Source organism: Crocodylus siamensis, chromosome 1 (assembly GCF_052110815.1).
Source record: "Crocodylus siamensis isolate JL-2025a chromosome 1, ASM5211081v1, whole genome shotgun sequence".
NCBI lineage: Eukaryota > Metazoa > Chordata > Crocodylia > Crocodylidae > Crocodylus > Crocodylus siamensis.
In genome coordinates, this window is record NC_143395.1 from 232,942,652 (window position 1) to 232,961,207 (window position 18,556).

At 45.3% G+C, this 18,556-nt stretch overlaps 1 protein-coding gene and 2 non-coding genes across 4 annotated transcripts in view; 1 reads left to right on the top strand and 2 right to left on the bottom strand.

Moving 5' to 3' along the window:
- The first annotated feature begins 9,454 nt into the window (after positions 1–9,454).
- Positions 9,455–9,526, top strand: TRNAP-AGG (transfer RNA proline (anticodon AGG)). The gene has a single exon. It is a non-coding gene; the product is annotated as a tRNA-Pro (tRNA).
- Positions 9,527–9,751: 225 nt separating this feature from the next.
- TRNAP-CGG (transfer RNA proline (anticodon CGG)) lies at positions 9,752–9,823 on the bottom strand. The gene has a single exon. It is a non-coding gene; the product is annotated as a tRNA-Pro (tRNA).
- Positions 9,824–16,819: 6,996 nt separating this feature from the next.
- The window catches only part of RCSD1 (RCSD domain containing 1), a 49,032-nt gene continuing 47,295 nt past the window's right edge, over positions 16,820–18,556 (bottom strand). For both annotated transcript variants that reach the window (XM_090059049.1, XM_090059058.1), the window contains one exon: positions 16,820–17,284. The gene's annotated coding sequence lies outside the window, so the exon portion shown is untranslated. The remainder of the gene's footprint in view (positions 17,285–18,556) is intronic.

An 18,556-nucleotide genomic window follows, 5' to 3' on the forward strand; every position in this document is an offset into this window, starting at 1 on the left:
TGTCCTGAGAGTTGGCTGGAGGCTGTGAAAAGGATAGTAAGGTAAAGAGCCCGAGTGTGCCAAGGTTTGGTGTTTATGTTGACTGCCTCCTGCCAGGAGGGAGTTTCCCCAGGAGGAGTAAAGACCGTGTAAAGGCTGTAAACAAATAGTGAAAGTGTGGAGTGTGGAGCTAATTAAACCCAAACGGTGCTACAGGATACAAATCCTTAGTAAAATAGAATTAGAGTTCAGGAGGATCTTGATGAAGGATTACAGACAGTGAATGATGTTCACCAAAGACAAATATAAGATCCACACATAACTGGGATAGCTGGGTTTGCAACTGCATCACCAACAAGGATCTGGGGTTGTATTTGGATGGCCCACTCAGCATGAATTTTTTGAGTCAGTAATGTTATCCTTTCACAAAAAGGCAAATGCAATTTCAGGTTGCATTAACAGGTTGCATGTAATAACCTGAGAGATGATAATACCCCTCTGGCAGTGGTTAGACCTTAGCTAGAGTATAATGTCTAGTTCTGGACAGCATATTAAAAAAAAAAAAAGATGTAAAGAATCTGGAGAAGATCCAGAGGTGATGAGCAAAGCTGATCAAGGAGTTGGAATGTAAGCTGCCAAACATGACCTACCAAACTCACAGGCCCTGGTGGCCAGTTACAACCTTCTAGGAGACAGCTTGTTGCCAGCTTTTTTAACATAGCCTGTTCCCCCATGCTTTTTCAAGGGAAATTGGCTACTTAATGAGAGACTGCCAATTATATGATTTCCGTGAAAACTGTGAAATCATGTATTTGGTAGCTCCCTATGTATGGGGAAGGATTGGAAGGACTAGATGCACCTGGTTTGGTTGATAGGAGTTTGAAAATATTTTAAAGTCTGACATAAGGGGGCTGCTGAGGGTAGGGCATAAAGCAGTGAGTTTAAACTGCAATCTAGCAGATTTACATTGATGTAAGAAAAACTTCCCAGTAGTAATAACCATAGGAAGACAGAACAAGTTGCCTAGGGAAGCTGTGGAAGATCCTTTCTTGGAGGTTTACTTTATGAAGGATGGTTTAAGAATGATACAACTGGAAGGTTTGCAGGGGATTGGTCTAGATCAGGGGTGTCAAACATATGGTCTATGGGCTGTATGGTCCAAACTGTGAGCTGCTAGACCGACCCATGTGCCAGCCCCAGCCCCATGCACTGCATGTGGCACATGGGCTACACCCAATGCTGGAGGTCAGTCCAGGCTACCACATGCAGCCCAAGCCTTGGAACCCCCGTGCTGAGTGCACAATGAGTACTGTCCGCTGGGACTGGTGTGTGCTGCACGCAGTGCACAAGGCTGAACTATACACGCTGCCCACAGACGCTGGCACTGCAGATGTTCCACAGGAGGTCAGTCCAGCCTGCAGACCAGCTCAGCAATGCTCATCCGGCCCACAGGTGCAGATGAGTTCTGGTCTAAATGATCTCTGACATCCTTTCTAACCCTATGATTGTCTTTGGAGTTTTTTCTTTAACTCTCCAGGTTTGGGAATCGTGATTACATAAGAGCCTCCAGTTCTATTTAGAAAAAAAGAGAATCTCACAATGTCATGAAGAGTCTGAAAATGTAAAGCCTAGTGCTCAAGCAAAAGAGGGCAAATAAATGCCCCTTGAATTTACTATTCATAAAGCTCATGATTTTCAGTCTCATGATTTTGGGGACTTGGCAGAAGGGTTTTGGTAGGACTGGGCCTTTATCCATCTGCCCATCTCAAATGACTTGCTCTGTCCCAGCCTGCACCACCTATGCCTATCTGCCCTTTTATTGCACAGGCTGTGCCCAGCTCACCCCTTCCCCAGTTACCTTTTTATGCCACCCTCATGTGTCCATCTACTTGTTCTTCCAGATATCAGCCTGCACCATCCAACATACCTGCACAGCTACATCCCACCTTGTGTTACCACTACCCTGTCCACTTCACTTGTGTTCCAGCCATGTCAGAATCACTACCTACTGGGTATATCTACACGAGATGCTACATTGCCATAGCAATGAGTTATGGCAATGTAGCTTGTTGTTATGGTAACATAGCATCAGTGGGCATGAACTGTGATACTGTGCAATAGGGTCAGAAACAATCCATGTGGCACTGGGACTACTCAGTACTGGTAGTTACTTGCTTTAGTAAGTACTAAATGTCTGTGCAGTTTGCATAGTTGGGTGCATGTGTAGACATGCTCTATGTTTCTTACTTTGTGCCACTGGACCATCAAGTGAGATGGCAGTCTGTTGGTGGCACACCTAAGTAGTAGGAGTCAGGGTAGACTTGTGCCCAAGTGAATGCAGCAGACCCATGATTTAATTTATTGTTTAGTTTTAAAACCAATAACATTATGAATTGTCAGGGATAACTCCTTTAATCCACTCATACTATCCCTTGTTGCTTTGCTATTACTTAGCAAACAGCTGAGCAGCTGAAGTGCTGTCCCAGCAGCACAGCTTCCAAAGCACTGGGTGAGATCTGGACATGGTTTTGGTGTTGACTGATATTTCAAAGATTTCATAGACACAAGGGCTGGAAGGCACCTCAGAAGATCATCAAGTCCAGCCCCCTGCTCAATGGGCAGGAACTCAGCAGGAGGCATAGGATCCCAGCAAGATAGGCATCCAAATGTCTCTTGAAGGCATTCAAAGTAGGTTCTTGAACTTCCTCCAGCAGCAGTCTATTTCAGACCTTGGGGGTTCTTCCTTATGTCCAGCCTGAAACGGACATATGTAGGCTGCAAAATAATATTTGGTCAGGTTTCATGAAGCAAAAGCCACAGAGGTTTTAAGTGAAATAGTTGGTTCCAACTGGAATTAGTTTGATTATTGCCTAGCACGCTTCAGGGCAAAAACTAAATTGGTTGGGTGTCTTCAGTATTTATTGCTATAAATTAATATGTTTAGATTTCTTATAAATTTGGAGCTAAGGCTAAATTTAAAATGCATGTTTTAGGGATAGTTAACATTGTTATATGTTCTTTTTAACATAAAACTAACTATAGGCTCAACTTAAATTTACTCTTAGTGCAGCTTTTATCTGAGAATATTGATTATGCCCTCTGTAATAATTTCACAGGCAAATTATATTTACAGTGATGTCTTCAGGAACTAGAATGGCTCTAGGGCTTTCTTATCATGCTTTTGTTTCCTAGGATGAAGCTCCCAGATGTGCTATGAGGTGTGTGCAGTGTGAGAAGTTCATTGTGTTTGTACTTTTCTTAGATTAAAATTGAGCAATGCTAGTAGCATCTCAGTTTTTTCTTCCCCCTTAAGACTGATTACTTTTGCTTTCCTAGTTGACCTACAAAGCCCATCATTTTTAAGCACATTTTTATTAAACATAGATTCCTTTTGAAGACTTCTTGCAAATATTAAAGCTATGCTACTGTATGGTTTGGGGGAAGTCCCAAAAGGCTCATTAGGCTGTTACCTTGCACACTAGAGATAATCACAGTTTTAGTCTCATGTTTACTCTCATCTCTTTCACGGAAGCCTCTATTTGTATATTTTTGAACCATACAGGCGACCCTAGCCATTCTTGGGGGATATGTTCCCGTGATCCCCGCAAACGGCAAAATCCATGAATAGGGCACTGCATTCATGAATGCAGTCTGTGTTCATGGACACACTGCCCCTGGCGGCTGGGGGTGGGGGCAGGGGCATGGCTCTGGTGGCGGGAGCCTGGTGGTGGCGGCAGGAGCCTGAAAGCAGCAAGCACAGAGCTCCCAAGGAGCTCTGGTAAGTGTTTAAAGTGTATTTGAAACCACAAATGCTGAACCCACAAACACTGAGGGTTTCCTGTATATCTTAATAAAGGAGACACAGATTTAGTTATATTTTATGGTCTTTCTTTTTCATTACATGTGTTCAAAAAGTTAGAAAGTTCCTTCCTGCATGCCAGATCAAAAATGCTTATAATGTAAGACCCTTCACAAGTAATTAAGGGAGCACTGAAAATAAGGATACTGAAGAGAAGCCATGTGGTTTTTCTGCTCCTATAGCTGAAGGTTAATTTGCTATCCCCACATTTCCCATCTGCTATTCAGTGATTCTTCCCATTTCTTCTGGACGGTTAACACCAGAAAACTCAGTCTTTTACCTCAGCTTCTGCCACATTTAACCATTGCTTTAAGGGTCTTTCCTGTTTCCCAGAGATCTTTAGTTTTTTTCTCCCTTTTACTAACAGGAGTAGCTGCACCTCATTACAGGGAGGCAACACAGGGGCTGTCAGCCATTCCCACCTCCTCCCCATTTCAGAAATGAAGCTGTAATATCAAACATTTTTGTTATAATTTACTAAAAAAAACACAAAAGAGGAAATTACAAAATTAAATTAAATTTTATTCAAATAATAAATTATATGTCATAAAAATAACACAGCTAAGTGACAAACTAAACATTAAATTAAACACGAACTTAATAACAAATACAAACTTTGTTCACCAAGATTCCAAGACTCAGAAGACAACTCTGCATGCCTTTCCTGCCACAACTCTGATATTGTTTGTGATGGGTCTATATTTTGAGCCACAGAATTTTCAATAGATACGATGGCCAGCAAAGACACCTTGCTGTTTCCCATGGTTGAATGATCACAAAGATGTTTTTATGAGCTTCAACTTTGAGAAGCTCGTTTCCCACTCGCCACCAATATGGGCTTGGTTAGTAGGAGCTTGAGTGCTCCATGTGCTTGAGAAGTTGTCATGAGAAGTTCATTGTTGTAAATAAATTGTAGAACTTCTTGAGGAGCACTACAACATGTTTGAAGTGGACTTCCTTTCTTTAGTCTAGTTTTCTTTATTTCTTTATGTAGCAGGGCACTAAGGTGCCTGCTACTTGAAAAGCCCTAGTATGGGCTCAGGTGCTGGTTGCTAGGGGCAACCAGGAAGAGCTGAGGGCCCACACCTGGTGAGTCAGCTGACCAGAAGGGGCAGGGCTGACCACTGTAAGACCCTGGCTGGAGGCTGTGAGTGCTCACTTGCTCTCTTGCTCTCTCTGCTGGCAGATAGGAAAAAGGAGTACTGCGAGAATGTGCGAAAGAGAATAAGGCCTGAATGTACCAGCTGCTAGTTACATGGGTGAGAGATGTGGTGGGGTTTGGAGAATGTTTAGTCAGGAGGTTTAGCGTTGTGTTATAGCCCAGGGGCTTGTGTTATTGTTTTTTTTTATTGTTGTTACACTGGAGGACTGGGTGAGGCTATTAGGGGTTGGAGGAGGCCTCATAGGGGCTCCACGGTAGCATGGGGACCCCAGTGCCAGAGAGGGCACAACATTCAGGGGTGTGCTGACCCCAGCCCTGAGAAGGGGAGCAGAGGATTGGGAGGGGGCCAGGTAAGGCCAAGGCCACCTGAGCCCTAAGGCGAGAAGCCCTAGAGCAGGCAGTTGTGAGAAGCCCCAAAAAGGGGACAAGCCCGAGAACGCCAGCGAGGCGCAGGCTGCGAGACAAGCCAAAGAGCGTCTGTGGGGCACGGAGAGGGAAATGGACCAAACAACGTCCAGTACATCTGTGAGGCTTGGGGTGTGGTACAGGGGTGGTTGGAGCCACACATAGCCCATAAGGCTGGGGTGCACCAAGTCACCCAAAATAGAACCGAGACCAAGATACATCAGAGCACCGTGTCAGAGAGGACAAAAGGCAGCCTCCCTTATACATTGTTAACACCAAAGATGTGGCAGGAGAGATGTGAATGTGCTTTAGTCCCACATTAGCATGGTACATGATCACAGCCACCCCTCCGACCCGACGCTGTCACACTTTAGATAGCCAAGTTCTTTGGCGAGGTTAACGGTGTTAATGTCAGAGCTCTTTCCATATGTCAACGCACAGTATACATCCTACAATGGTTCTTAATTTTTTTTTTGAGGGAGTCATGTAATCTTACATAGAAAGCCCCAGAGGTTCACATGTTGCAAGTCTGAACCTGAATTCTGAATTAATTGTTTTATTTTCACATGCATAGCTAAATTGATTCTTTTTACGATGAGCGCAAGGGGCTGCTTTAAACACTAGATCAACACCAAGATTTTCAGCTATTTTCTTGGTTGTCTGAACTCCTTTGTACATGACTTCCCTGTAGTTTACAATATAGTCACAACAGGCATTTGTCAAGTTTGTGGTTGGCAAAAATTAAAACAAGTGTCCTGGCACTTGCTTGCAAATGTTTGCACTGTCCCTGGAGCGTCCTGGCATATGCTTGCACACATTGGCGTGCCCTTGCAAATGCTCAGCTGCCTCCCTCCCAGGGGTGGTGCAGCTCTGGTATATATTACTATTCAGGAAGCTAAGGGAGTTAATGGCTCGTTAATGACCAACTGTTCTTTACTTCACAAGTATTAACAAAATCATCTTCCTTAGCTATCCAAAGCTGCACCCACTCTCACTTGCAGAGCTGCACTGGGCCCTGAACAGTCACCCACACTGCGCACCCCTAAGACTGGCTCTGCCTGAAATAGTTACATTTGGTTTTGCTTTCATCTTCAACTAACAAACACAGTGCTAGCTCCCTAACATATTAGTCAAGCATCCAGTTTCTTTTTAGCTGGAGAAAAATGTGTGTTGTGTTATATGTGGTGATGTACCACACCACCTGCATCTCTTTTTCAAAAGTCTAGATTTGCCCATAGGGTGAATACTGTGATACTGACTATTCTCAGGTAATCACGAGTGAAGTGTTAGAAGAATAAGTGCTGAAATCATCTTTGCAAATCGTCTTGGGGAGTGTCCTGAATTCCCCTACACATTATGCTTATGCACTTTGCCCTGTTATTATTACTATGCTTTCAATAACAAATGAAAGTGGTTCCAGTGTAAAGATTAGATGTGGTACAAACATGCCACAGTCTGAGCTGTGCCTGTAACCATGGAAACAACATTATCAAATATACAAGACCTCATTTTGATCCGAGCTTCTGGAACTGCTTATATAGGGCAGCAGGAACCAGTATTTTGGGGGCGGGGGGCAAAAGGAGGGAAATTGATTCATGTTCTTTTGTTTTCTTTATGCTACAGAGAAGAGGCTTGAAATGTGTTTTGGAAATAATGTTTCTTCTACCGTAGTCAACTTTCAGGAACAGATTAATACAATAAACTCAACAGAGCGAGATAACAGGCAAATAACTATCGTAAGAATGCCTGGAGCCCCTGTTCCAAACCAACTTGCATATCTATCAAGTGTCCTTAATGTTTGGGATGAAAAAAAAATCATATTTTCTCTTCGAATGGGAGTAATTGTAAGCAAAATAGCACCGCAGGCTTATTAGCACTATTCTCTCCCCCTGCTCAAAAAAAAAGAGAGACTTAAACCTATTTTTATGCTGCTGTCATACTGATAGCCAGATATGCTTAGGTTGGCTGCTGGGCCTAGCATGCATTTCTCCAACTTGATCCAAATAGAGCTGCCTAAGAAGCCTCAGGTTTCAGCCTAGAAATGGTCTCGGGGGTGTCAAACCTAGAGTCCACAAGTCACATCTGGCCTGTGGAGCTCCCATCTGGCCTGCAGTGGCTGGAAATTCAGGAGTGGGATGAGCAAGAGTGGGGCCTGCTGCCAAATTCCAGCATACAGAGCCCTGTTGAGGACATGTTTCAGCAGGGGGAAGCAATGGCTCCATTAATCCCCATGATTCCATGATGCTAGTCTCTCCATCACTGCTGCTCACCCTGCCACTGGAGATGAGTCCAGTAAGGAGCCCTGTGGGCAGGATGCATCCCAGGGGGCCCAAATGAGTTTGAAACCTCTGGTGTGTCTCATTCCAAGTAACAGTGCTTGGAGGCAATGCCATTCAATGCGAACAGTGCAACAGCTCCCTCCCTTAGTGAAGTGCTTCCTATAGCGATGGCAGATCTCTGAACCAAACCCCCATTCAAAACACTGTGGTTTCAAAATGAATGCAATTGTAGTTTTCCCACACAGAGCTCTGTACTGCTGCTCTTTTGATTAGTCTTGGCCTAAACCAGGGGTGCTCAACAGATCCAGTCCTTCATCCCATGTCATCTGGCCCACAGGGCTCCCAACTTTGTGGGCTGTGGTCCTATGTGCTAGACTGAGTGTGCAGGGTCCCCAGATCCTGGCTGGGTAGGAGTGGAATGGGGTCCCTGGAGCCTGATCCAGGAAAAGCAGGGGTGGTGCAGGTTCCCATGGCCTGATCCCAGCACTTGGAGACGGTGCGGGGCCCAGTCCAGCCCACAGTTCAGCCCCACACCATTCATCTGGCCTTCAGGGACAAGACTGTGAGCACCGCTGGCCTAAACCAAAACTTCATGGGCCATGCTAAGTAGATGTCCTTGGTGGAAATCAGAATGTGCTGTTGCTGACCATCTTTGTCACTGGGCATGAAACATGGCCGCCTGCAAGCCAGCCCCAAATCACAGGTGCTGCAGTGATTTAAAAAATCCAAGTGCCTGAACCATGGGAAAGTAAGAGCAGAAACCTGCTTTTAGCTGGAGCTCTGCCTTTCTTTTACTGCTGGATTCAGCAGCTAGATACGGCGGAGATCTATTTTCTTTCTAAGGGTGACAGAGGTACAGGTGCAGATTGAGGGGGGCACCTAGAAAAGATCAGCTGCCTCTGAGTATGTAGGGTGAACCTCCACTCCAACCTACCCCAGCTATGGGAAACAGTTGCCTGGCTGTGGGAGCAGAGACCTCACCATGGGCCAAATCAGGGGGACTCTGCGGTTTTCCTTCACAGGATGGAGTCAGTAGGGACCCACTGGGCCCACACAGACTCAGCATGGGTTTACCAGACAACAAAGGACTGGCTTCTCCCTGGCAGGATGGGCCCAACTGCTCACATACCCCAGCCTGGGCTTTTTCATCAACCTCATCAGCGCTGGCAAGCTTTTCTTCTTCATTGTCTTCTTTGTCTTTGTCTTGTCTTCTTCTTCATTTCGTTTTAATCATCATACTTATTACGATTATTATTGTTATTATTATTACTATTACTGTCGTTGTCCTTATCATTATTGTTATTATGTTAATCATCATTATTATTATTATTGCCATCATTATAACTATTATCATCGTTATTATTACTATTCCTGTCATGGCTATTATCACTGGCAGGCGTGTGATTATCAACATTAATATGATCGATAGCATTACTATTATGACTACCATTCACAGGATGATTACTAATATTGCTACCTCATGACTATCCTTGTTATTCGTTATCGCTGCTGTTATCACGATTCCTGTACTTTTTCTTTCACTCTAGGGTTTCATTTTACTAAACACCCTTATCGTTTCTTACGATGAATGCTTCTTTCTTTCTTTCTTGTCGCGGCCCGCACTTCTCCTGCAAGCAGCAGGCTCGCTGGTGTGTGCAGGCTGCCGGGAGAAGGCGGTGGAGGAGCAGGGAGGCAGCCGAAACATGGAGCCCCAGGCCGCTCGGGCAGAACGTGGAGTTTCCAGGGCGGCGGAGCGTATGCGGTACAAGCGGCTCGTTGGTCTAGGGGTATGATTCTCGCTTAGGGTGCGAGAGGTCCCGGGTTCAAATCCCGGACGAGCCCAATTTTTTTTTTTTCTTTCCCCTTGTCTCCTCCTCCCTAGAGCCTGCAAACCGGATTGGGGTTGAACCTGCTCTTTACTTCCCCGAGGCGCTGACACGTGAGAGGCTGCAAGGTGCCGGGCTCGTGGGTATGCAGCGCTGCCCTCTGCGCTTTTCACTGGCCAAAAAAACTGCGAGCTGCTGGGAGGCACAAAAGGGAAAGCCACCTGGCTCTCCAACTACCAGCGGGCTCGTCCGGGATTTGAACCCGGGACCTCTCGCACCCGAAGCGAGAATCATACCCCTAGACCAACGAGCCGCTCTCTACTGTTTGCGCCGCCGCGCGGTTCTTCTCTGCTCGCTCGCCTGTCTGCCTAGCCAGTACCATTTAGTCACTCGTGGGCTCCGCCCTTTTCCCCCTGCCGGGCGGATGCGTGGTTCCGCCTCTGCCGGAAGAGCCAATTGCGTCACACAGCTGCCAAGCATGAGGAGCCTCCCTGCAGCCTGTCTTCTGGTGTCTTCCCCGCTCCTCACTGCCTGTGTGGGCAAGACCACCGTACACTGATGGAGGGGGGGAAATGCTTCCGTCCCCTCACACTTTGTTGTTCGCAAGGAGCACGCGACAAAGTCGGGCAGAACCATTCCCACCGGGGAGGCGGTGTTATCACCCCGGCAGCTCATTTGTTATTTATTTCTATAATGGGGACAAGCTGCTGCACATTCTCCCCCTCTTGCTGGGGTTATGGTTTGCTCCATAACCCACAGTTCTATTGAGAGTGTTAAGGGTCCGTGCAGGTGGCCGGATGTTGCTCCCTTCCTGGCACCTTTCTTCCCCTCAGTGTTCCCGAGCTGGCTCGCGCGTGGGGTGTTGTTTGCCTGTGCTGCGCGCGGGGCTTGCGTGGGGTCCTGCAGCCAGCCCGGTGCTGCGAGGCAGCATGCCCAGAGCTGCCCCTGGCTTGCTATGCAGCCTTGCTTGGCCAAGCCCGTGGGGCTGCACTGTTGTTACGGGGGCTGTAGGAACCCAGCCTATGGATATGCGAAGTGTAGCGGTACCTTCGGCAAAAGGGGCTTGGGAAGCTGGGCTGCTACAGGCCCTGGAGCTTGGGGTCCGTGGTCTCATGTCAAAAGCCTTATTTGTTACTTTATAGCCCTGTGCAGAGCCAGCTTTGACTACGTGGCTCCCAGTTCACCCTCTCAGGTCCTGCTTGGTATTACCTGAGCCCTCCCACTCGTGTCTGTGCCAGTGAGCTAGCCTTACTCAGCTCCAAGCATGAACGCCACATGCCCCTGGAGGCTAGAAGGCACAGTGAGCTTCTGCAGGTGGCAGCGTGGCTCTGGCAAGAGGGGAGCTCCTGCAGGTGGCCACAGCGCTGGCAGTGGCAGAGGGTGTGGCGAGCAGTGAACACTTAAGAGCGCTGCTGGGAGTGTCAACACTGCCTTCTCACAGTGGGTGCACCCCCTATGCATTGCCAGTAGCTCCAAGGCTGGTCAAAACACACTGCTGCCATCAGCAGTGGCCCTTGAGCCTCACCCCAGCTTGCTGTCTGGCTCACAACTCAGTTTAAACAAAACAAAAAACCATAGAAGAGTGCCATGGAAAAACATAACTGCCTGGCATAAGTGGCACTAGAAATTATTACCGGGGGCTGGGCAGCGCAGGGACTCTGTCCCTGTCTTCCTCATTGCCGTTCAGAGGCCAGCATGCACTGGTGCTGTGCACAGCAGTGGAGAAGCGCGTAGTGGGGGGCGCTGGGCAGGGCAGTATGCTGTCAGTGAGGCATTGGAGCTGCTGTCGCTGTCCCACTTTGGGGAGGCTAACCCATTAGCCCTGGCCTTCCACCGCCTACACTGACTGGTCCCTGTGTTTTCATGTTACATTCCTTTCCACATTCCTTTGTTTGTGTTTTCTTTCTTGAGATTTGAAGATCTAGCCAGGAAACTTGTATTTCCACACATCTTATCTTTAAAGCACCATGCAGGCCAACACTGTTACATAAATAATAGCTTAGCAATAACTTAGCCTTGGCAAGAAATGCTTGGCACATCTCCACTGCTACTACAATCAACACCCCTGTAACAAAACCATCAGAACTGATAGCTCTTACATATGCCTTTCCCAAAAGGTGATATGCCTGATCCAGTGGACCAGCAACTACATGGGTAAAAACTAAACAGCAACTATGCACTAGAATGAACTCTTACCAAAAAATATAAAAGACAGACACACATCATTACAAACACATTTCTCACAGAACACTTTTTCCCTCTCTGACTCAACTATCCTTGTGCTCAAGGGAAATGTAGCTAACACCTTTAAAAGGCAAACTCAGGAACATAAGTTGACTGGACACTAAGAATTAATGATTTAACACTGATATTGGTTGCATGGCATATTATAACATACCCAATTCCTGAGCTCTCTCCACACATAAAAGGAGATAATGACCATCCTCCCTTTTGATAGATCCTCATCTTCCATCTTTTTTTCTTCTGCTAATTGTTTGTCTGCTACCCCTAGGAATTTCTCTCCCCACTCTTCCTTTTTTTTTAACTAGGTTAAAAGCAAGTTTTCACTCCTCAGACCTGAAAAGAATGTACTGCATTCAAAACCATGTCTAACTCTATCCCAACTATGCAGTTGGTCCAGTAAAAAAAGATCACCCTAAAAATCCTCAAGTATCACATAATTCTTGGACCATCATACCGGCAACATTACTAACGCTACTATAAACAATAACATAATTTCCTTTCTCATGGTATGGTTTTTTGTCACTTTAGGGTTTAAAGACTATTTATGTACTTTCCTATGGAGTCTGAGACATCATTGTGACCATAAAAAAGTCTAAAAGTCTAGTCCTGGGAAATATGCACTTTATACTGGCTAAATTTATGAGGCAGAAGACAGGGTAGATTTGTACCTTTTAAACTGTCTTCTGCCTGAGTTCTGGCTAAAATAGATAGCTAACTACCTCTCTAAACTTATAATCAGTCCACTGGTGTGTTTGTCTTCCTAAATATAATGTTACACCAGGGAACGTTTTAGGCACAAATAAGCATAACCCTACTTATTTTGGGGAAAACTGGAAAACTACAGCTTCCTGGAATTCCCACCAGCTGTTCATTTGAGCTTAAGGCGCTTCTAGAGTTGCCTAGAAATCAAATAACTAGTTAAGACCTCTCAGTCTGACAATATCTCTATCTTATTTCACCCATCTCCCAGTAGTGCAGAAGAGGTCAACATTCTGGATGTCTTATTTCCTGTACAGAAAGGAGAGAGAAAATACTAATGGGGAAGAGGAAATGGGGAGCATGCAGAGCACCTGGGGTATGACAGGGGGCAAAGAAGTTGCAGAGATTTCCAGTTAAGAAAGATGGGAGGGTGTCACACAGGTAAGTTGTTCTGAAGGAGAGAGCTAAATGGAGGCATGCCAGAAGCCCCTGTTATGCAATGAACTCTGCTCACTGAAGTGACAATGCATATGATGACCCTCAGTCCATGGATTAGAAATGATTATACCTACATCTCCCAGCTGCTCTTAAGTAGGAGGTATGGAGATAGTGTCTGCCCTATTCGGGAGAAGCTGGGGAGATAGCCTGCTGTAATTATGTCTTTTTCACACCTGCCTTCAAGCTGTTCTCATAATCAGTCACCTCTTTGATGTAGAATATGTGGAGGTTCCTTCATGAAGTAAATTTGTTCCATCCACTACAATACCTCAAGCTGGCACTGAGCAGCTCTGTTTCCTCCCCCAAGATGACTGTCTGTTATTCTAGACCAGTGATTCTCTGAGAGCGAGTGCCCTGAGATCCTTTCAAGGGTGTTGAAAGGTGCTACATAAGCTAGGGATACACATTACACATAAATCAATTTAAGTGAAACTGGTTTAAACCTGTAACAGAACATAAGTTCAGTGCACATAAACCAGTTTGAAAATGGCTAAAACCAGTTCGAGATAAACCTGGTTGAATGTAGTATCAGACTTAACTGATTGAGCTCAAACTGGTTTATGCAACTTCTGTCCCGGACCCTCTCTTGGTTTAAGTTAAACCAGAATTCCCCAGCATCCCAGCATGCTCTCTGGACTATGATCTCTGCTCCAGCAGAGCAGGGCTGGCCCTGCACCTCCACTCCCTACCTGGAGCAGGGAGAGGAAGGGGCAGGGGCCTGGCCAGACACTGGCCCCTAGAAGGGGGCAGGGAAGAGGTTTATCCCTCCCCCCACTTGTCCCACCTGCACAGACCTGCATGTCTCCGCTGGGTGCTCCAGTGGTGGGGATATGGCCAGCTCAGGCAGTAGCTCAGAGTGAACTGGCCAGGGAGGGGGTTGAATTCCCTGCTCCCTGTCCCACCGGCATGGACCTGAATCAGGGTTCTCTGTGTGCTCCCCACTCACTGCTGCAGCAGCGGGGGAGAGGCATGGCCAGACGCTGAGTGGCATGGCTTCCTGAGGCAAGGGTCTGTGTCCGTGGGACAGGGAGGGGGGAATTCAACTCCCTCCCTGGCAAGTTCACTCTGAGCTACTGGCCGGGTTGGCCATGCCCCCCAGCACAGCTTCCCTGCAGCCATGGGTGTGCTGTAGCACGCACTGGCACATGGCTAGAGCCAGTGTAGGCTTGTGCCTGCATTTCGTGAATGTCTGTTCACTTGCATATTGGTTCAATCTAGGCAGGTTAAACTAACCTGCAAAGATTGAATCAATTCAGGCTCTGGCTTTTTGAATGTCTGTCCCTAGCCATAATGTTTGCACAGTTAGGTGTGCAAACAGGATTCACATGATAAACTGAGAAGTTTCAAATAAGAATCCATAGCATTAAAAACATCCTGCCCTGTATGGTCTCACTGAATTCTTTGCAACAGAAGAATCGCTTTATTAATTTTCTGTAGTAAAAAAACAAGTGAAAAATAAGAGCTGGCATTTTCTGAGGGGTGTTTGAATCTGTCCAAATGTATTCAGGTATATCTTGAGGTGCCTCAAATGTATTCAGGTATATCTTGAGTCTAAAAAGTTTGCAAAACACTGCCCTAGACAGGCAGCAGGAAAAAGGTGTTTCAGTAGTGGCCTGCTGGATATAGAGAGTAACTTATGCAATATATACTACACAATTGTGTTTGTGGAGGGATAATTTTGCTCCAAGGTAAACTTCTACTGTTAAAGCACCATGGAGTGCTTAATGGCTGCACAGTCAGACAAGATACCTGCTTCTGCTTTGAAGTTTTCCTTCCAAAAACCTTCACATAGTGACCTTTGACCTTAGGACAAAGAGCTGAGTCACAACTGTCAGGACTGGGACCTGCTACAGAGAGGCTGCATCTACATGAGACGCTGAATGCTCAGTTATTTAGTACTTGCACACTCAGTGTTACTGTGTAGTACCAGCCCCACATGACTTCTTGGTGACACTGACTGTGCAGTAAGTAGCTCATTACTACTGCACAGTAGTGTCACGTCATGATTCGTGCCACATAATGCTACTGCACAGCATCTTGCTGAGCTACAAATTTCAGCATCTTGCAGGCAGCAGCCAGCATCTACAAATTACAAACCTGATGGGTGCAATGCATTCTGTTCCTGTGGCCTGCCCCTACCAGCATTACATATCCTCATTTGGGCTTTTGCAGCTCCCCAGAATGAAATAGTTATTTTTCTTTTCTATTTCACTCTTTTATTTCCTTTGTTCTCCCATGATATTTTCAAGGTGAAGGAGAGCAAATTCCACACCCCTGTTCAGCACACACATTCTCTAAACACGCTTACGCACATATACAATAATGCACAATTATACAGACATCCTGATACCTCTGCTGAGAACAGAAATGTTACAGTTATAATTCAGCCTGGCTTGCAGCACAAGCCTAAGCAACATATTCAAATATATTCCAAGGCAATGATGCATCGTGATATGGCTCAAAGAGGTTGTGGTGGTTGCAAATACTGAAAAACCTAGGCACAAGGGGCGAGACCAATCACTTCCCACTGGCTTTAAATTAACAGTATCTTAGTTTGGGAAGATGGAAAGCAGGGTGTAGAAAAAAAGATCATAAATCAATCTGTCGCCTTGTGAATTCAGTACTGGTGAAAGGTAACATCCTTTGAGACTAGGTTATTACTGGCCTAACTGGAAAGCCTTGGAGCCCCAGTAATGAGCACCCTTGTTCAATGCTTATTCTGCACCACACTGTGGTCAGTGCTATAGAGACATAGAATAGATTGATGACCATTCCCCAGAGATCTTATACAGGTGTCTGTTCACAAAACAGGTGCAGCACAAGCAGCAGCCAAGCAAGCTTTCTTCAGTATTTCCCTTACCAGTGTGTCCCGAGTCCTGACCTGAAGTGTCCCCTTCAAAGAGGAGAGGGGGCTCAGTCACTATGGCCCTTTCCGACTTTGGCCTCTCTTACCCTTTGGTTGGTAGTATCATCAAACAGTGTGCTGTAGCTATACTGTAGTTATGTGAACACCTGTCTACTGGGTATGGAACCGAGACATGCTTCCAACTCATTTCATGAAGGCCAATAGATAGTAAATGCAACTGAGAGATAAACAGCTCAGCCACTATTCATCTTCTGAGCCAGCTAGGCCTCAGAAGTATTTAGCAGAGACCTAAATGCTTCCTTTGAGAACCTATATGGTTCTCAGCATCACATTATCTAAATACTTCTACTGCCAAATCCTTTTAAACTCTTACTTTAAGAGTTCTTAAGAAACAGTCTTATATATAATTTTTAAAGAGATGAAAATTCACCAAGTTCACATCCAGCTTGGGCCATATTAAGTGAAATTCACCCATTCAAAAGGGCTTTATTGGCTTATATGAAATGTGTAGGTTGTTTTAGTTCAGGTCTCGCAAACCATTGTCCATGTCATAAAAAATCAGTACTAATTAGCCACATGTGGGAAGTCTCAGAATGGCAGTCTTAGGTAGAATAAGCTATGAAGATAGATTTATACTGGTCCTACTCAGTTAGGATCGAAGCACATTGATGGGCTAATGTGTGGAAAGCTTTTGTTGCTATTTTCTGTTATGGGACTTCTGTTCTCTGGATCAAGTATTTTAGATGCTACTTTTCACCACACTAAAAAACAGCAAAGAATTAGATCACATTTGTTAAGAGTAGCTGTTGGATGTTAGTTATAGGATGTTTCAAGTGCAGATTGGCCACCCTAATGCTGGTCCAAGTGAAAATTCATCAAAGAGACTTTAGAAACAATTTCAGAAGGCTCTTCTCCATATTTAGAGTTCATGTCTGTCATATAACATATTTATATATTTTCCCTGTTTTTAAAACATTATTTACTTATGTTTGAAAACTGAAAAATATTTCAAAAGAAGCTATTTAATAGGCACAACTTCTCCATGTCTGAAACTGATAAACTGCATCTAAGACTGAAACAGAGGAGAATAAAACAAAATTTGGAGCTCAGCAGTAATGGAAAATAACAGGCCCAGACACAGTGATGTTTGCTGGGTCCAAGATAAGTATGTATTAAGTCTCCAGTCCGGACATTATTTTAACGTGATTGAATGTACCCAAGAAGAGCCAGCTGGTGAACCCTGCCATGATAAAAAGCCATCTTCATTCCAGCCTTTCCTTCTCCTGTAGAGCATTATGGCATAAGAGCAGTGAACCAGGATTGGGTCACAGGTCTCTGGGCTGCTTCTAGATCCTTGATGTTACTCATATTCTGCTGTTCTGGCAGGAAAGGGTCCTCCAGTAGCTACATCTTAATTGGACTTTTTGGCTCCTCTTCAGATGTCTCCTGTGTCCTGATTTTTTCTTCCTTTAAAGAAAAGGAGAATGATAAAATACATCAAGGAAAGTAATGATATAAGCATATGTTACAATTCATTAAACGCTCTAGGAAAGTCTAGAATCTGGGTGTCCTCTGAGCCGTCCTTTATCCTTGGGCTTCTTTTATGTTTTTCATGCTATAAGCAAGCCCAAGCACTCAGCCCTAGTTCCCTAGCTCTCATAGTCTAATCCAAGTCAGTATTTGAATTGGAGAGTGGTTACCAAGGCCTTCCAATTATGCTTTCTTATTCAGCTCCATTCTGGTTCCCTTCAAGACCCAGATTAGTTCCCACAAAGTGAGATGGATCATTAAAAACTAGGACAAGTGGAAACCCAGATGGGGACAGATAGGGGATCTCATGTTGCTGGGTTTTCTTTTCAGCAAGATAACTATGTAATAACTAGTATGTAGGGGGCATTGCTGTACTCTGGGGGAAGGCACATGTACTTATGTTTACCCTTCAGTGGCTAAAGGCCAGGTAAGAGGCTTCATAACACAAGCCCTAGTGTCTAGTGGAAGTTCTCTACTTCAAGTGGTAGATGCCTGTTTTTGATCATAGAATCATAGAAAACTAGGGCTGAAAGGGACCTCAGGAGGTCAGCTAGTCCAACCCCCTGCTTAAAGCAGGACCAGCCCCAATTAGATCATCCCAGCCAGGGCTTTGTAGAGCCAGGCCTTAAAAACCTCTAAGGAGGTGCCTGGTTCAGTGAATAACCATGGACTGGGAATGCTGATGGCTGATAATGTCCCCTGGAAATGCCCCTTTTAATAAGCAAGTGTAAATCTAAATGCACAGTGTGGTTTCTGTAGGGGGTGGGATTTCCATCACACTGCTTTAAAAATGCTGTGGAGCTGAGCAGAGTGTCATTGGTCAGTATGTCTCCTTCTTTCTTCACATAACTAGAACAATATTTTCTCCTTGTGCTGAACACACCATCTCTGTCATTGCCACATCTCATCCTTTGATTATCTTCATTAGGTGTTCCTATATGGAAACTGATTCATACTGGGATTGGCCATAGTTAGTATCTATGAAGCACCAGTGGGAAACAGAAATAATGACACTGCCATTTTGTGTAACTCTCAGGTATTTTTTGACCTGGGGGTCACAGTAGACAATAAGCTGAATATGAGCCAGCAGTGTGCCCTTGTTGCCAAGGGCTAATGGCATACTGGGCTGCATCGGCAGGAACATTGCCAGCAGATTAAGAGAAATGATTCTTTCCCTCTATTCAGCACTGATGAGGCCACATCTGGAGA